This window comes from Haemaphysalis longicornis, unplaced genomic scaffold (assembly GCF_048455015.1).
Source record: "Haemaphysalis longicornis isolate Haplotype H1 unplaced genomic scaffold, Haemaphysalis longicornis Haplotype H1 scaffold_1, whole genome shotgun sequence".
Taxonomy (NCBI): domain Eukaryota; kingdom Metazoa; phylum Arthropoda; class Arachnida; order Ixodida; family Ixodidae; genus Haemaphysalis; species Haemaphysalis longicornis.
The window spans coordinates 370,842,325-370,861,823 of NW_027526203.1; positions in this window are offsets into that span (position 1 = coordinate 370,842,325).

Here is a 19,499-nt window from a genome sequence, read left to right on the forward strand (position 1 = left end):
CTTATCTAGCGAAGCAAGTCTCGAGGTGTTGTTCGAGGAATTAGAGGGCATTAAATGGGATTTAATAGGGCTAAGCGAGGTTAGGAGGGCAGGCGAAGCCTTTACGGTGCTGAAAAATGGACACGTCCTATGTTACCGTGGTCTAGAGGACAGAAGAGAACTGGGAGTGGGATTTCTAGTCAATAAAAGCGTAGCTGGCAACATAGACGAATACTATAGCATTAACGAAAGGGCAGCAGGTCTTGTAAGTAGACTCAATAAGACGTACAAGCTCAAGGTGGTGCAGGGCTACGCGCCCACATCCAGCCACGACGACCAAGTAGTGGAACGCTTCTATGAAGATGTGGAATCGGCAATGGCTAAAGTAAAAACCCAGTATACCGTAGTTATGGGGGACTTCAATGCTAAAGTAGGCAAGAATCAGGCTGGAGACAAGGCAGTTGGGAACTATGGTCTGGGCTGTAGAAATAGCAGGGGGGACCTACTAGTTGAGTTTGCAGAACGGAATAACCTACACATAATGAATACCTTCTTCTGTAAACGGGAGAGTAGGAAGTGGACCTGGAGGAGCCCGAATGGGGAGCACAAAAATGAAATAGACTTCATATTATGCGATAACCCTGGCGTCGTGCAGGATGTGGAAGTGCTCGGAAGGGTAAGGTGTAGTGACCACCGTATAGTAAGATCTCGAACTAGGCTAGATTTGAGGAGGGACCGCAACAAGCTAGTACGAAAGAAGCCGATAAATGAGCTAACAGTAAGACGTAAAGTAGAAGAATTCGGGATCGCGCTGCAGAACCGATATTCCGCCCTTAACGAGGAAGCCTGGGCTTACGACACAGGAAGCCAGCGACAACCTTACATGCATTATCACGGAGTGTGCAGTAGAAGTCGGTGGCACTATGGCTAGACAGGATACTGGTAAACTTTCACAGGAGACGAAAGATCTAATCAGGAAACGGCAAACCATGAAAATCTCCACCGCAGCTGACAGAATAGAACTAGCCGAGCTCTCGAAGTTAATCAATAAGCGTAAGACAGCTGATATACGGAAGTATAATATGGAGAGGATCGAATACGCTGTAAAGAACGGAGGTAGCCTGAAAGCAGGATAAGCAAGGCAATGTCATCACAAATAGGGATAAAATAGTCACAGTGGCCGAGGAGTTCTATAGGGATCTGTACAGTAGCCGGGACATACAGGATAATGCCGAACAAGACAGTGTTCAGAGGAGATAGACATCCCACCAGTAACGACCGAAGAAGTAAGGAAGGCTTTGAAAGAAATGAAAGGGGGCAAAGCACCTGGTGAGGATCAGATAACAGCAGACCTCTTGAAGGGTGGCGGCGAAATTGTACTTGAAAAACTGGCAAACCTGTATACGCAACGCCTGATGACCGCAATGGTACCGGAATCTTGGAAGAACGCGAACATCATCCTAATCCACAAGAAAGGTGACATGAAGGACTTGAAAAATTACAGGCCGATCAGCTTACTGTCAGTCGTCTACAAGGTATTTACCAAGGTAATCGCTAACCGAATCTCTGCAATCTTAGATTTCAGTCAACCTAAAGAACAAGCAGGGTTCCGTAAAGGTTATTCAACAATGGACCATATTCACACGATCAATCAGGTGATAGAGAAGTGCGCTGAGTATACTGAACCCCTATATATAGCCTTCATAGATTATGAGAAAGTATTTGACTCAGACGAAAACCTAGCAGTCATTCAGGCATTACGGAACCAGGGCGTAGATGAGTATTATGTAAGAATACTAGAGGATATCTACAATGGGTCTACAGCTACCATCATCCTCCATAGGGATAGCAGCAAAATACCTATAAGGAAGGGTGTCAGGCAAGGAGACACAATCTCTCCAATGTTATTCACAGCATGCTTACAAGACGTATTCAGAACGTTGAATTGGGAACAGGTGGGAGTAAGGGTTAATGGAGAATACCTCAGTAACCTCAGATATACTGATGACGTTGCCTTGCTAAGTAACTCGGGGGACGAATTGCAAAGCATGCTTTCCGCACTGGGCGAACAGAGTAGAACCGTGGGCCTGAAAATTAATATGCAGAAAACTAAAGTAATGATCAATAACCTCGGGACAGCACAGCAGTTTGAGATAGGTGGGGAGGCAGTGGAAGTGGTAAGCGAATATATCTACTTAGACCAAGTTGTGACCCCAGATCCCAACCATGAGGCAGAGATAATTAGAAGGATCAGAATGGGGTCGGGTGCATATGGCAGACATTCTCAGATAATGAATAGCAGCCTACCATTGTCGCTGAAGAAGAAAGTGTATGACAGCTGCATCCTACCGGTACTCACCTACGGGGCAGAAACTCGGAGGCTCACTAAGAGGGTTCAACTTAAATTGAGGACTCAGCGGGCAATGGCGCGGAAAGTGATAGGTGTAACATTAAGGGACAAGAAGAGAGCGGAGTGGGTCAGGGAGCAAACTGGTGTTAAAGACATATTAGTAGAAATTAAGAAGAAGAAATGGACGTGGGCAGGGCATGTAATGCGAAGGCAAGATAACCGCTGGTCATTAAGGGTAACATAGTGGATCCCTAGAGAAGGCAAGCTTTTCAGGGGGCGGCAGAAAGTTAGGTGGGCAGATGAGATCAAGAAGTTTGCGGGGATAAATTGGTCACAGTTGGCACAGGACCGAGGTAATTGGAGAATAATGGGAGAGGCCTTTGCCCTGCAGTGGGCGTAGATAGGCTGGTGATGATGATGATGATGATGATGTGATGATGATAGCTTATTCCGCATGATTTCAGTCTCGTGGGCACACACCTAGCCCTCCCAAAATATCCTTTGTAAGTGAACGCCACCTAGAAGGAAAAGAAGCGTGTCAGCGCGTTCCGAAGCGTCGTCGTTGTCGTCGTCGTCGTCGTCGTCATGATCATCATCTCGAAGTTTGCCACCATTGCGTGGCAGCTCGTGCTTCAGCGTCACAGGGACCGATCAGAACACTGCCGGCTTCCACCACCGCTGGATCGCCGTCTCCGCCGCCTCATGAAAACCAACGTCATCCAACCGTGGTGAATCGATGTTGTGTTGTTTTCGGAACACGCATTGTGGTTTCTTAACTGTGAAGTGAGAGTCCTTCAGCGTGATTGTGTTTCGACGTTGCTCAGGTGTGGCGGATACTCTTGATTGCTCACCAGACCCAATCCCGGCCGGTGGTGGATCCGATGGTGCGGGGGCGTGGCCGTGTGGAGCCGCGCCTACCGTGGACTCCCGTGGCCTACTCGAGCTCCGACCGTTCCCCTCGCCAGCCACGGCACGGTTCGTCACGACCAGGCAAGTCCTTTGGGAGGCATTTTAAAGGAAAGCTTCCTACCTCTACCGCCAACGGTTCTTTCGTGGCGTGCGGGACAAGAAACTCCCAACTGCAGAGGGAAGGGCGGTTTTTACTCACGGAGCACAGTGTAGATGGCGCGGCGAATTTACCCAGTGTTCCCGGCGCTCTCATGCCGGCGGCCGCATTGGCGCGCCCGGCTTTCTCGTCTGCTTTAGCGACGGTTGTTTTGGGCCTGTTTCGGTGCAGCTTCGCGTCTATTGCGGTTCCTTCGCACGGCTTGATTATATTGTTCGACCGCACCTCCTGGGTAACCCGGGCACGACGGAATTAAGTGGCCGTATGGCAAAGATACGTTAAAGAGTGGTTTTCAGGGCCCGAAAACAAAATGTAGAGACCACATACAGACATCTGGCCGCTAAACAAACAATACCTTTTGCGCACTGCTTGCCAGGGATGGGACTCCGTTTTCTGAATTGGTGAATCGCAATTAAGTTGTGTTTTAACAGGTATTACAAAAGTCGAAAGGACCAAGAGGTTCTGATAAATAGCGATTATAACAGTTCCCTCAGCTTTCTCGCAATTCTCAAACTTACTTAGCTAGTTTAAATCGGTATAAATGGGAATCACTAAGCTCACTTGCCGAATTGTTTCGGTGTAGGCGCTTGTGTCGCGCAGTGGTGTAGCCCCAAGCTAGTACATCACGATGGCTAGGTTTCGCTGTCTCACCCTTCGAAAGGCGCTCCTCTCCGATTTCTTTCTCCCGACTCACGGCCGGGCTACAGTGGCGGCGTCCGCCGCTCTAGCCCGGCCGGGGCCGACGCTGCTGCACCCCCTGCGAATTCCAGGTAACGGGTGGCAGAATTTCTGGTTTCACTCTTTGTAGAGCCACGTGTGTGAATTTAAGTGACGTCGCATGAACAATTATTGCGTGAGTCGTTAAAAGCTTTGCTTTCCAACCACCTTCACAGCGTGGATTGGAGCCAATATTTTGGTTTTCCCACCCTGCAAACCAATCCTTAGTGTATATCTTTGCCGTACGGCCACTTAATTCCGTCGGGTCCGGGTTACCCAGGAGGTGCTGTCGAACAAGTTAAGCCGAGCGAAGGAAGCGGAAAATGGACGCGAAGCTGCGCCAAAACAGGCCCAAAACAACCGTTGCTAAAGAAGATGACAAAGCCGACGGTATGGTTTCCGTCATCGCGCCCGCCGGCGCGCAGGGAACGCTGGGTAACAGCGGCCGTTCGCCGCGCCATCTACACTGTGCTCCGTGAATGAAAACCGCCCTCCCCCTCTTCAGCCGCGTTAGGAGTTTCTTGTACAGCACGCCGCCAAGGAACGGTTGGCTGGTAGAGGTAGAAAGCTTTTCTTCAAAAGAGCTTCCCGTGGTAAGAATCGAACCTGGGTCCATCACGTTATGAAGTCGACGTCTATCCGATTGGGCAGTTTCCATTTGAAACTTTGGCTTTGATTCAGGTTGCACGGGATTAACTTCGCGCTTGAACAATCTTTCTCTTAAGAAAGGGGAAATAATTTGGCACCTCCCAGGGTCGCGTATGTGGTTCTAATATCACATCTTACCTTGACCCATATGATCGCTTCTTTACCGCGAAAGATTTTTTTTTTTTTTGGTTGGCGTGAGGGGGCTGTAAGTGGTTTAGTGTTATGTGCTTTTTCCCTCCTCCATGCCATTATGTCGCAGCCCTTTGAAATTCTAGCCGAAGGGCGCAAATACCGTATCCCCCACCCTGAAGCCTCTATTTAGGTCGGTATTACCCCAGACTATCTGCACACCCCTCCTCCTCCCCTTCTCCGCCTTGAAGTGCAAATTAAGAGCATAACTGGTTTCCCGGCCTTTTGCTTGCTTGCTCCGTTGAACCATGCTCTAAAACATGGTTTCCATGTCAAAATCTGCTTCTTCAGAAAATTACTTAATGAAAAGTTGCCGTTTCTTTGTGAATTACCGTCAGCGGAATACAATCGCTGAAAAGGACGTCTATCAGCTCCGGCGTCTGGGTTTATCAGATGTTGGTATGGCAATCGACCAGTATGGGAGATGTCTACAATTGGGAGAACGTTTCTAGGAAGCATCCACTTCAAATGCAGCCCTACGTTTATATAGAAAAGCCATACAGCTTAGTAGTTAGCAGAAACTTAGAAACTGCAGAAAAATTCCTGCAGGACCAGGACAAATTTCTCTTCAACTGCGAAGTTTCGAGAACGTTGTATCGCTTTCTTTTGATGCTGTACGGCTGATTTTAGATGGGTTTCAGACGTCGGCCTATCCGGCGCTGTACTTTAAATCTTAGCCTATAGGGTTGAAACTGTGCCTCAGCCGTGAAACGCTGCATCCATCTATTACGTCCATGTACTCGTGACTACCAATGGGGCGCAGGAGCAGAGGATAGCTCTACGGAGCCCTCGTTCGTTAGCAAAACAGTGGCCGAACTCTTTCCAAAAGCAGATACAGAGGAGGGCTACGTGCGCGTAGAATTTGAGTCCCTTCAGCAACCGTGTGTACAAACCCGCATGTGCGGCCACACTTTGCAGGAGCAGCGCAGCGGCGCCTTCGCAGAGCTACTGTTGGAGTCCTGTAACAAGAGGTTAAAGCAGGCGCGAGGATCTCCTCCCCCACCGGGAGGAAAGGCGGAGGGCAAGAGCCGCAGGGAGACAGCCAAGGCAACGCCACCCTGCATGTGGACCGCCTCCATCACGGAATGGCCGAGCTACTGGCGCTGGATGTCGCAGGGCTCTCGGGAATGCCTCCTTTCCGGCGGTGCTGCTCTTCGACTGCTGCTAGACCATTCTCCGCTGCCCTACCCATGGCGTCCTCAACAAGGCGAGTGCACAGTTCATGTTGGCGTTGAGTTTAACCACATACACGCTTTTTGTTTTAGCCTGATCGCTGTACTAAGACACGAGTGGCCTGGACATTTCGCAGAAACAGGGCAACCTCTTCCTCCAATGCGAGAATTGCGTCACCTGCCTCCGCCGCGAACATAATCTGAGCGTTCGAGTTGACCTCACTATAAGTTATCTGCACACACAGAGCCCACGGAGAGTGAACGGACTGAGGGGCTGCAATGGAATGCTTTTCGAGTCAACCCGCGGGCAATTTTTCTTCCTGTGGTATAAGCTCTACCTAAGATACTGTTCTTAACACCGCATATCAGCACTGTATCGTGGGTGATGTTGGAGGAACTTTTTCTATGCCGAAGGAAGAGTTGAAAAAGATTGTCAGGACATGTCCAGGAAACTCTCTCCATTACATGTACGTCTCCCCCATCAAATTAGACGGTATTCACTGAAACGTTTAGAGGGGATTTCGCTTGGCAACATTGAAAATAGCCATGATAATTCCCGCTGTGTCTGCGCCTGGGCTTAAGCGCCCGAATCTCGCAGAAAAAGAAACCCAGCGTGCATAGTCAGTTGCGTTTCAACCAGACTCTCGGCGGTGGCATCAACAGATATATTATTAATCGTACTCAGATTATGTGGTGGCGCTGTACTTGCTCTCAAGCAGTGTTGTACGAAACGGTGTTCCAAGGAACGGCGTTCCTGGGACTAGTTCCTTTTGGGAGGAGCGGAGGAACGCCACCGTTCCATTAAGAGAGGGTGGAACTGTAACGGTAACTCGTAACGTTTACGAAGGAACGGCAGAGGGAACGGCGTGCCTCCTGGAAGCGTTCCATCGCTAGGATTTGGCTCTTTTCCACGCCAAGGCTTCATGTCGCTGAAGCAGTACAAAAAGCGACAGGCCGCTACTGTGTTTATCTTGCTATAAGCTGCCCAGTTTGCCCGCCATTCCGCAGAACGTGCTTGCTCGAAAGCCAACGACAGAAAAATAACCACGCAGCGGGTCGCAGCCTGTCGTACAGACTGCACCGGGTGCGCGCGGCCTTGTCGCTACATCGGCTGCAGACAGGTTCTTCGGTGCCACTTTGATTCGTCTTCTGCGCCGACCTGTTCTTTCGGCATAACAGTGGAACTCGAAAGCCCAGTAGGGGAAGACGTGGCTGTACCGTGTTCATTGCAGACGTGTTATCTACAGTACACGAAGCTGTGCCAGCCGAATGGGCCGTACGAAACTTCTCTGATGTCTCTCACCTTCGCATCATAGCCGTGGGACGACTGTGGTGTATTGTTACGGACCAGTTCCGACCAGCGCTTCAGGCGGGCACCGATAGCGGTCCGAGTATCGTATGCTCACGTAGGGTTACCAACCATCGCCGATTTTGCGGGAATGTCCCTACTTTTCCTATAACGTCACGAGTCCCGCGACGTCCCCGTCGGGACCGCTATATGTCGCGGATTTGTTCCGGACCGCCCGGGTAGTAATTTTTTTTTTTTTTGCGATCCAAAGCACGCTCAACAAGGCGCGTCACGCTCCGGAACACAAAGTTAGCACGAACGTGGGCAAAGCTGAACTTCCGCGTGAAGTGCGACAACCTTTACGAGTACATTCGCCAGCAAGAGATATTGTTGCGAGAAGCATATAGCCAGATGAATTACCCCTTCAAAAGGCTGCAACAATAACGAAACAGTGGTTTTGTCTGGAAGCTACCGTCATAAAGAAAACTGATTTCGTTGCCTCCCTATATTAGGGTACGCTATCCCCCCCCCCCTCCCCCCTTCACCAGTCCCGACTTCCCTCATTGAAGAGTTGATAACCCTAAGCTGGCGGCGTCTGCCGTGCGCAGAGCTCCTCCATTCCGAGAACGAGAAGCCGGAGGACAAACTTAAAAACTGTAGCATAAAGTCACATCAGACAAGGCTGCGGCAAAAAAAGGAAATCATGAACTCTCAATCCAGCAGAACAACGCTTTGTAGCTCTGTTGTTAACGCACTGGGTCCGATGCTGGCGCGCGCGAGAATTTAAGGAGCAAACCACAACGGTCAAAGTTATGCGGACGGCACCAGTGTTTCAACGGCCGTCAAAAGAAATGTACACAAAACAACCACTGTCCATGGAGAGCGCGGGTTGTATGCTAGCACACGCCTATGAACGCATGCGAAAGCGTCTCCTTAGCCTGAGGGACTAACCAACTTGTCCTCAAGTGCAACATGGTAGTAACTTCAATTGCTTTGGTGGTACGGCTCGTCATCATTGCAGACGAAGTCTTGACGAAAAAAACGGGTTTGGCATTCCATTACCAACATCAAGATGCAACTCTTGCTGAGTCCGAACAAAGGATACTACTCAGTTGTGAAGATGTATTCTGGAGAATCTTTTTTCACACATACGGTACTATTGAATCAGCATTCATTAAACGCCTATGTATAGTTCCTTTCAATGCGGTGTCTTGTGCAAGACATTTATGTTCGTGCAGGTGAGCAACTTTCTTTTTGCATATCTGAAGCGCAGTATCCGGACTGCACATTTCAAAACCAAAGTGGAAAGCGCCATATGTGTTGCACCACACTTGCAGTTAAACATGTCTGGAGTATGCCCCATGCTGCATGAAAAAATTCCTACAGGAGCATTTCGTTGAATTCTTTTTATCTCCAGATAATCTGCTGCTGGCCGTGTTCATATTCATATAATATACGTAGGTCGATGTGAGTGTTAAATTTCTCACTTCATTTCGCCTCAGGATTATCCGACACGAGATGTTAATTAAAAAAAATCAAATAGAACGTTAATGTAACGACTTGTTACAATATACGAACTGTAACTGGAACGCGTTCCTTTTGTCAACTTGTAACGGGAACTTGTTACGGGAACTTGTTTCAAAATTGGGAAGGAACGAGGAACGAGCTTTCGGTCGATTTTAGAGTAACGTGTACAACACTGCCCCCAAGCACTTCGCATCCTGGGAGAATAAAACCGCGGCCGCGAACGGAAGCGACATGGCGCGCACGACACGGCGCTGCAGATGCGTGCGATCACGGATGTCGCCGCGAGTGCCCTAATACGCGGTTGAGTACAAAAGCCGAATAATGGTTTAAGGCGCAGAAAGGTGCAGCTTGAAGCTGTAGAAAAGCGGCCATATTTAATACTACCGAGGGCATACAGAAAGGAAAGAATTCCGGGTAGGTCTCCTGATTGACTGCGAGATAGCTGGGATTGCGGATGATTTTATAGCATCAGCTGATGGATCGCAACCAGTGCGATGAAGATAAAAAGAGGTATAGACTAAACATAGTACAAGCCTATGCCCCAACCTTTGGCTAAAATGATGAGGCCGTGGATAGGTTCTAAAGGTGATCTAATAGGTGATGCATAAGGTAAGAGAGAAGTGCATGGTAGTAACAGGAGGCTATTGCAAAACAAGGAGAGATGCGAGTTGGGGAACTTGGCGCGGAAAGCATTGAAATAGGAGGTCGGAATAGCTGAGGAGATGCACTGGCTGTATTTGGCGTAACGTAATAACCTTAAAATAACGAATACATTTGCCTGCCAACTAAATATGAAATTCACATGGGAAAGAAACTATGGGGAAACTAAAAACGAAGTCGACCTCATTCTCAATTGCAATACAAATATTTTGGAGGATTTGCTTTGCTATGCAGGATCGAAATCAGTGACAACAAAGTGTTAAGGGGCATATGTAAGGCTATATCTAAAAAGGGACCAACGAAATTAGCTGAAAGAAGAAAACAGAACCGGTAGTCAATAGGGCCTTATATGAAACGAGGTAAGAAACGAGGTCCTCAGCGCATCCCAAAGCTTCGCCGTCTTTCCACCGTTGCGTGGCGGCTCGTGCTTTCGTCTCACCTAGGCCGAGCAGAACATTCGAGGTTTGCTCCGCGCAGATCAAGAACATTGATTGATTGTAGGGTTTAACGCGCCGACGCAACGCAGGCGATGAGGCGCGCCGTAGTGGAGGGCTCCGGATTAATTTTGACCACTTGGGGATCTTTAACGTGCGCCGAAATCTCGTACACACGGGCGTTTTTGCTTTTCGCCTCCATCAGAAAAGCGACCGCCGCGGCCGGGAATCGAACCCGCGACCTCGTGCTCAGCAGCGCAACGCCTTAGCCACTGAGCCACCGCGGCGGGTAGATCAAGAACACCCGCGTCAGCCAGCCGTGGTGAGCTGACGACCAACTGAGAGCCGCATCCGATTGCTGTATCTTAATTATGAGGACTCCCAACTCAAACTCCCAACTCAAAATAATTCGGTTTCAGCCTTGCCGGGTGCGATGGCTGCCGCGGGATCTTCGCCCGCCGGTGGTGGATCCGACGGTAACGGGTCGCGGCCATGTGGATCCGCGCCACCCGTGGAGTCCCATGGCCAACGGGAGCTCGGACCGTTCCCGCCGCCGGGCATCGGCATAGATCGCAAAGACGAGGTAATTAAGTCTTTATGGAGACCTTCTAGAAATGGACAGACGGAGAACTCAGCGTAGATGACGCTACCTTCTCGATGCTTTCAACACTTCCTCTTTTCCTCTTCAGCGCCAATTCTCGCATCTAGGATGTGAATAAGCAACCTGCGTTTTGAAAGGGGCTGCACCTCAAGAAATAGCCGCAGGTCGACTATTCGCACCCTTGGGCACTCTGATTTGTCATTCGGAGCCTCCTGGTGAAGCCACTGTGGGTTGTTTCTTGGAATGCAGATAGAAGGCAATGGTGAGAGGACGATACACGTTATGCTGAGGGGTCGTTCGCCTAGGTGTGCCATAAAACGATAAGTAAGTGCGATAAATAAGCCCCCCTCCTCCCCTTCTCGCCCCGCTGCCTCCGCCGCGTTGGGAGTTTATTGTCCGGCACGCCGCGAAAGAACCGTTGCCTGGTAGAGGTCGAAAGCTTTGCTTTAAAAAGCCGGACAGACTGCTCAGCGGAGCCAATGGCTGCGCATACCTCGGAGCGCAAGCGCCCTGACAAGTGTTTCTAGGCTATTTTGCTCGAACTTCTTAGCTCGTAGCATCCACAGCGCTTTGAGGCGAAAGGAAAGGGTGAAAGCTGCAGGCCTTATAGACTTCGCCACCTTATCTAGGGCCCCTTTTAAGATTTCTGCATCGGAAGGGAAGACGAAGTGGATAACACATTTAGCTGCGAATCGAAGCGAATGTTTTTAAAACAAAGCAAATATTTAGCGATTTCCGCTAAGACACTGAAAGTTAGTTCCTCTACCATGCTTCAGTAACTAGCCTGTAGAAAATTCTAGACCTGTTTTGAATGTTTTCCGTAATTTTCCTGCGGCATAAAACAAAGAAAAACGATTCTATGCTTTCGGGTCAATTAGTGGTAATATATCTTATAGTTATTAACTTTCACCTCATTCGCAAGAGCTTGAGTGTGATGTGTAGTTATTGTTGGAATCATAGCAATTTTCTTACCAAAAACAAATTTAAATGGCCTAAGAGGCAGTGGCATACGCTGGATTTTGTTTCGGAAGGGGCCAGACGCCCCTCCTCAACTAAGACAACGAAGATATATACGAGGGGGGCATGGAAAGGAGAAAAAAATAAAAACAAAATAAAACGAAAACAAATGAGAAATGAATGAATGAATGAATGAATGAATGAATGAATGAATGAATGAATGAATGAATGAATGAAACGAAAGCACCGACCATGAATGAATGAATGAATGAATGAATGAAACGAAAGCACCGACCAGTTCCTGGGCAAGTCCTCTGAACTGCTCGCATTAGGGGAAAGGTCCCGCTTCGCTGGCCTTAGGGAGGTCCTCTGGCCGGCGTTCGGGCACAGAACGCGGCACAGAACTTCGCCTTTAATCTGAGAAATGAATTAAAAAATTAAAATATGGGCGTGCTCTACTTAACCCCTCCAGTATATTCTTTTCGGTGTCACTGCAAAGTGGCTGATCGTTGGGTTGGAGCAGACACCTAATTTACATAAATTTAATGGGTGAGTCACCTGCGACAGAAAAATAAATCTCAGTAGTCATAATTAGACATTTGGCATAATAAGTTCCCAAATCTCATACTCTTCAAAATCACAATTTCGCCGGGCGCGGCGGTCCCTTCGAACCCCCCCTGCGTACGCCACTGGTTCCAGGAACTTTCGTGCCAGGTCTAAGGGAAAAACCGGGCATATAGAGCGACGTCAGGCATGAAAATCAGCCTCATTTTTAAGCGGCATGCCCTCATATGGTGAGTCATTCAATGCTTTTCTGGTCATGAAACTACCGCCCAAGTTTCGATTGGGGACGAAGTTTGCCGCGTGCAGCCGCGCTGCAGTACCTGCCCCGCCTTTGGCGGCACTCTCTGGATAGAAACGCGTTGTTGGTAAATATACCATCAATTGTTGTTACAAAACGAAGCCGTCAGAAAGTCTTACAATTGCAGCCCTTAGGGGGAATACTTATCTGGCAGAACGCACACTCAAAACTGCCGACCGATGTCTCGGATTGATTATGAAATTTCTTAGAAGCCCCCCGCGTGGGAGGCTTAAGGGGGCGTTGGGTTCCGAGATGGGGCAATTATTTACTGACCTTTGGCCACGCTCCTCCCAGCCTTGCCCAACCGCAGCTCTGAACCTTGAAAATCGATACCACAGCACGGTCATCGTAGCTGTGGAAAAAGCGCTGTTCGCTAGGCTCTCCACAGCAGCTCTCACTGGCTCGTCTTCACCTTCACTCGCTGGGAATTATGAGCGAATCGCTGTCCTCAAAGCCTTATTCTATTTCGAGTAAAGAAATGAAGGAGGCACATTAAAACGCTGCTACTTCTTGCTGTTGTGCCCACAAAATACAACCTGCATCCTACAATTGCACCAGTCGTTCAGTTGCCGAGGGGTAGGCTCTCTACAATGTCTGCGCACGCATTGACGCGATATTTATTTTCATTCACGATGCATTCTCCATGCTGGTGTGGAAATGTTTTTTTACATACGAGGACGTGTAGTAAATTAAAGCTCAATTCGTTCCCTTTTTGGGGGAATGGTACGCTCCTATCTCGCGCGCAGCTTGGCGTCAGAACAAGAGCAAAATAGCGACTCTTTGTGACCGTTTCTGCTCAACCCTGATCGGCGGGTAGGAACGCAGTAACAGCATCACCGTCCACATGAATTTTTTTTCAAACTCACAAAATGTTAAGTCTTTTTAGCGGCCCAGGACAAGTAAAGCAAACACGTGCTGCTAATACTGCGGTGAGTGTCGGGTCCCGGCCGAACGCCCTCCGACCACTTCCCCGGCTGCCCGATGATGATGATTAGTGGCCCTCCCTTTCTATCAGGACGTCGGTTGACAGCATCCGTCTTGCCTGTTTCGTTCCGCCTAGTTGTCCTACTCTAACATAACAGATTTGTCTCCCCCTACCTCCCTTACCCATGTTTTATAAACTCCCATTACTTCCCCCCCCCCCCTTCCCCGGCTATTCTAAATTATCGCCTGTTTGATTACTCACCCTACGTACCCATCTCTTCCCCAATTTTCCTCCACCACCACTCCAGTCGCCTGTTCAATCATGAGGACGGCAGGAGAAAATGGAGGAAGGAAACTGCGGTGAGCCACCAGCATTTGATGTGTCAGTGCGGATGCATGGTGCGGGTGACAGCGCTGGAGTCACAAGCAGCGAAGCCGAACGCGGGATGGATTCAGCACTCAGATCGTCCTCGACCGCATTGTGTCTAGATTACCCGACTGATGGAGCTGGGGACGGCTCCTTCTCTGATGCGCAGGCTAGGCCCATGTCCCGATCTAACATAGAAAACATGGGAAGAGATCGCACAGAATATTTGGAGTGTTTCCTTTCAGGTACATGTCTGAGTCCAATTCCCTTCCGTCAGGGAAAGGAAGGAGAGGTGCACTCGGACGCCGACGATGAGCTCCGAGAAGAGTTGGGGCTTCCAACCGCGGCTGACCTTGGCTACATCGTGGCCGATCTGGGTGATGAGTTCGGGTACGTGTTCAGACGGGAAGCGCCTCTTGAAGTCCTCTCAGCCTTCGGAACCAAGCAGCCAACGTGTGAGTGAAGTTGCCATCTGGGATTACGTGCACACTGTTTGGGTTCTGGAAGCCAGCACTATGGCAGCGCCCACATTAATCCTCACAATATATACAAAGCGTTGGACTATATAGGTTCATAACAACGCGTTTAAGAGCCTCTGCCGGACAGGGTTGACGCTGTAATGGACTGTTCAAGGTACCAGGCGGTGATTTGCAGCGTTGACGTTGTGTACACGGGTGGGCGAACTTGTTCGCAAGTGTTGAGGATGCCAGCATGTGGAACTGCATGTAAGGGAGCGCACATCTAAATGCGCAAATCTTGGGTAAAACTGTACGAGGCGGGTGGGTGGACGGACGGACGGACGGACGGACGGACGGACGGACAGACGATGGATGGATGGATGGATGGATGGATGGATGGATGGATGGATGGATGGATGGATGGATGGATGGATGGATGGATGGATGGATGGATGGATGGATGGATGTTTAACCCCAACGTCGGCAGCACCCAGGATGTATACAACAGGTAGCATTGTTGCACGACTGCAAATATTGGAAAATATGTACGCTACTTAGTACTACAAGCAGAATCCAGTGATACATGGAAGTTTGAGTGATAAACAGAACTCTTGCAAATAAAGAGGGAAAAGGAAACATCACATATAGGGGAACAATAATGAGCGGCGTGAGCAGGAAATAAATATGTGTTATGCAGATGCTATGCATACAAATATTTTTTTTTGTTCACCAACAAGTTGTACGAAATACATAACACAAACTGTTGGGCCAATAGCCGAAGCTAGTTTAGGCCCATTACATAAATACACAATACAGCAGCAAACAAACAGGTGAGTGAAAAGATACTGATTACAAAAACACTGCAGGAAAACCAAATAAAAAAAATTGAACATAACAAAAGGAACCTGGGTTCATGCGATGTTGGATAGGTAGTACCTTTTTAGTGTAAATACAAAGTTATTAGCTGTTTTTATTTCTATAGGTAAAGTGTTCCAAACTTTTGCTCCGTAATATTGTAGTAGCCGTTGACCGTAGGTATTTCGGGTTACAGGCAAGTTAAAATTCACGTTACTTGCATTCCTAGTGTTCCTTGTAGGTAACACAAACAAATTTATTGGAAAAGGATGACAATGGAGAATAATTTTGTTGACAACTATACAGACCTTCATTTCACGGACATGCAAGAATGGAAGTATTTGAAGCTCAGAGAATAACGGACGGCTGCGAACACAAGAGTTAGAAAATGTCATAATACGTAATGCTCGTTTTTGAAGCCGCACGATGGGATCTAAATACGTTTGATATGTAAATGCCCAAGATTCGCAACAATACGTCAAGTGACAATGAAACAGTGAGTAGTAAATAACCTTCATAATGGAGATACTGAAGTACGTTCTACTTCTTAAAAGGGCGAAACAGGACGATGCAAGTTTAGAGGAGATCATTTCTATATGCCCTTTCCAGTTCATATGGCAGTCCAGAGTCACGCCTAGATATTTGATGGAATCAACTTGCTCCAGCAAACAACTATTAAAATATACTTTCATGGAGTCTCCATCAAATTGTCTATGCGGGGAACGGCAAAGCATATACTTCGTTTTCGAACTGTTTAGAGTTAATTTATGACCGTTAAGCCAATTTGACAACCGCAACAACTCATGATTTATCGCACTTACTACATGTTCAGCTGATTTACCACTCACTATAATTGCGGTATCGTCCGCATACATTATAACCTTGGATGATGTCAAATAGGTAGAAAGGTCGTTAACGTACAGGGAAAATAGCACCGGACCGAGGACCGAGCCCTGAGGGATACCTGTTGATATTTCTAATTGTGATGATGAAACATCGGCAACAGAAACATACTGTTTGCGATTGGACAAGTAGCTGGAGAAGAATTGTAGGGTGCGTCCCTGAAACCCATAGTTTTCTAAGATTTCTAAGAGAATCGAGTGCGTTACGGAGTCAAACGCCTTTTTGAGGTCAAGAAAAACCACACCCGCTATTTCGCTATTATGTAAGGAGGAGTACACTTCTTGAGTTAACGCCATTACAGCAGAGGACGTGGACCTATTTGTAGTAAATCCATGTTGGGCTGACGTTATAATTTTATTATGTTCTATGTATTTTCGTAGACGAACAGAGATAAGCTTTTCAAACACAGTGTTTATAACGCTCAAGACGGATATTGGCCGATAACTGCCTGGTTCATTACGGTCACCGCTTTTGAAAACTGGTGACACTCTTGCTACTTTTAGGTTGTCAGGGTATACCCCTTTAATTATGGCATAATTAAACAGACGAAGTAATTGGGGCCCAAGTACATCAATATTGTCCTTCAGTACACGAACGGTTATACCATCATGACCGGCGGCTTTCCTGTCTGCCAGCCTTGATATCACGTTCACAATTTCAGGATAGTCAATTTCGTCAATTGTAAAGGAGCATAACTTCGCATTGCCGCTTGCATCCCATTGCGTCGAAGGAACCTGGCTAGCTAAGTGCGACCCTATGGTAGTAAAGTATGAATTAAAATTTTCTACGGTACTAGTATCAACTGAGTCTGGACACGGCCGGACTGGTGCAGCGGCGAGCGCGCACTTTCATACGGCCTGCGCACCCAAGAAGGACCCAATACAGCAGATTCTTTACAGTGGGGGCGCTTCGAACCAACCCTCTGCCCTTCTAACCCGCCTTTCTGTTAGTCGACGCATCGCCTCTGGCCGAGCAGCTGTGTGTTTTTGACAGTGCGCTTCGCTGCCGGCGGGCCGCTCAGCCCGACCGGAGCGTGAATAGCAGAATCACGTTTAGCTAAGCGATAACCCTATCTCCCTCGACGGGAAATCATTCGCGTCACTGGTCGTGCCCTGTGCCTGTGCAAACCAAGACATCATCCGAAAGGAAAAATAAAAAATAAGGAATGATATTTCAGTCACGGAAAGTGCCGTGTTTATTTGCCTGTCTCACCATTTTCATATAATACAGTCGCTGATAAGATATGAAGGCCTCGCATATTTTTCTTCATGTGCCCCGAGTTAAAATGTTTCTTTCAATTTTTTGATTAGGCGCTTCCGAGTGATAATGTTAGGCTGTTTGACCCAATTAGACCGAAAATTCAGAAGGGGGGAGGAGTCGCCTATTTTAATGACGCACATGTAAATTTACACGGACAGGTATCGCGTGTAGCTACGGCAGGGCTAGAGCTGTGGCAAGTGCGCGCGGGCCGCCGCTCTACCTACCCCGCGCGTGCTGTAGGTCAACCGGCGAGGGTTGGTCCGCAGCGACACGAACTAGCGGCGGTCAAAGGTGGGAACTATACCCGAAGCGCAGGCCGTATGAAAGTGCGCGCCCGCCGCTCCTCCAGCCCGGCCGTGGTCTGGAATGACAGATGTTTTAGTGGGTTTGCCTACGACGTTGTTGATAACATCCCACATTTTTTTAGCATTGCCTTGCGCTTGCTGCACCTGTGAAGTATAGTATTCTTTCTTCCTTTTTCTTATCATATCGACCACTTTATTCCTAACGAGTCGGAATTGCTGCGCACAGAAGTCGTTCTGTTTATGTAGCTTCCATTTACGATACCACGCGTTTCGTTCTTTTATGGCGTTCAGTATTGGCTTTGTCATCCACGGGCAGAGTGGTTGCTCGTACTTACAGCTATGGTGGGTTGTGCAGCTGGAAATTATGGACGATAAAGAACTAACAAAGTTGAAAAACTCTGTATGCACGTCTTCAGAGAAGATGTCATGGTAGTGCGTGTTTTGAAGCTTAGTGCGCAGCTGGGCATAATTGATCCTCGCATACGTTGTAGGTTTCTTTTTATCGGGAGCGGCCTTATCAGTGCGAAGCAAAGCAAACACAGGGGCATGGTCGCTCACGCATTCATCGTAAACGCCAGCAAAGACTGAGTCCATGTTACACAAAATATGGTCAATGGTCGTGGCTGTATTTTTTAAGTGCGAATGCACTTTATAAGCGACCCCAAACCTTCCACCGACGGCGGCGGCGTCGGCGGCGGCGGCGGCGTCCGCAGTCCTCCTCTCTATATATAAAAAAAAAACAGCATCCAGCGCCAGGTTTCGATCCGAGGACTTTGCGGCCGCAGCGCGACGCTCTACTGACTAAGCCACGGACGCGACGCTGATATCAGTGTTAGTAACGCGCCTTATATCTTTAACACAGTCCTCCTCTCTATATAAAAAAAAACAGCACCGGCGCCAGGTTTCGATCCGAGGACTTTGCGACCGCAGCGCGACGCTCTACCGACTAAGCCACGGACGCGACGCTGATGTCAGTGTTAGTAACGCGCCTTATATCTTTAACGCATTCAAACTACGTCGTCAGCGGCGTGCGTTGGCGACTCAGCGGCGTTATAGCGGCTTGATAACTGCGTGGTGTACACGTGATACTACAAACCCGATAGAAGAGATGGAAGAGAAGGCGGCGAGGCGGTGGGCTGCGGGGGCCGAGCGCAAGCGCCGCAAGCGGGCCGACAACCGTGCATTCGCACTTTCACATTCTCCCCCTCGGGGAAATGCGGGGGAATTTTTTTTTATTCTGGTAGGCACATTAATCAGGTTATAAAAACTATATGACTGCAGAAGTAATGTATAATCAATGTTTTGTCCAGCTGAGGTGTCAATGTTAAAGTCACCTGTAATTAGTACAGGATGCTTATTGCCGAAGCTCAAAACGTTTAGAATGTTTTCCATTCTGTCAAGGAAGAGCGGTACGCTAGAACTAGGAGGTCGATAGACGACGCCTACAACTGTTCCAGATGTTAGTGTTACGAATAGGGTTTCTGAGACATCGTCAATAGCCGATACATCTTGTCTAACATTATACAGCACGGAAGACTTGATAAGAAGTGCTACACCACCACCACGCGATGATGTATCCCTACAAGATGACAGGAAATTATACCCATAGAAAGAAATATGCTCCCCGTTCTTCAACCATGTTTCGGATAAAGCAACAACATCGAAGCTAAACTGGTGCCTGCTCAGAAAACTTAACAGCAAGTTCTCGTTTTTCCGCAGACTTCGAATGTTAGAGTGAACGACGGAAAAATATGAATGCTTGGAAAACTCTTGGTTAACCTGGCTACACGTACAGGCCATATGAAGCTAGATGTGGTACCACAAAGAAGTTGCAGACATTTAGTTTACTTTAGCCAGGTCCTCCTCAGTCGCTACGTGCAGAACCCGAGAATTCTCGGTCTTCCTCATCAGGATTTTGCCTTGGGAGACCCAAGCAAATTTCCAATTCATTTCTCTTTTTTTCTGCACCGCCTTACC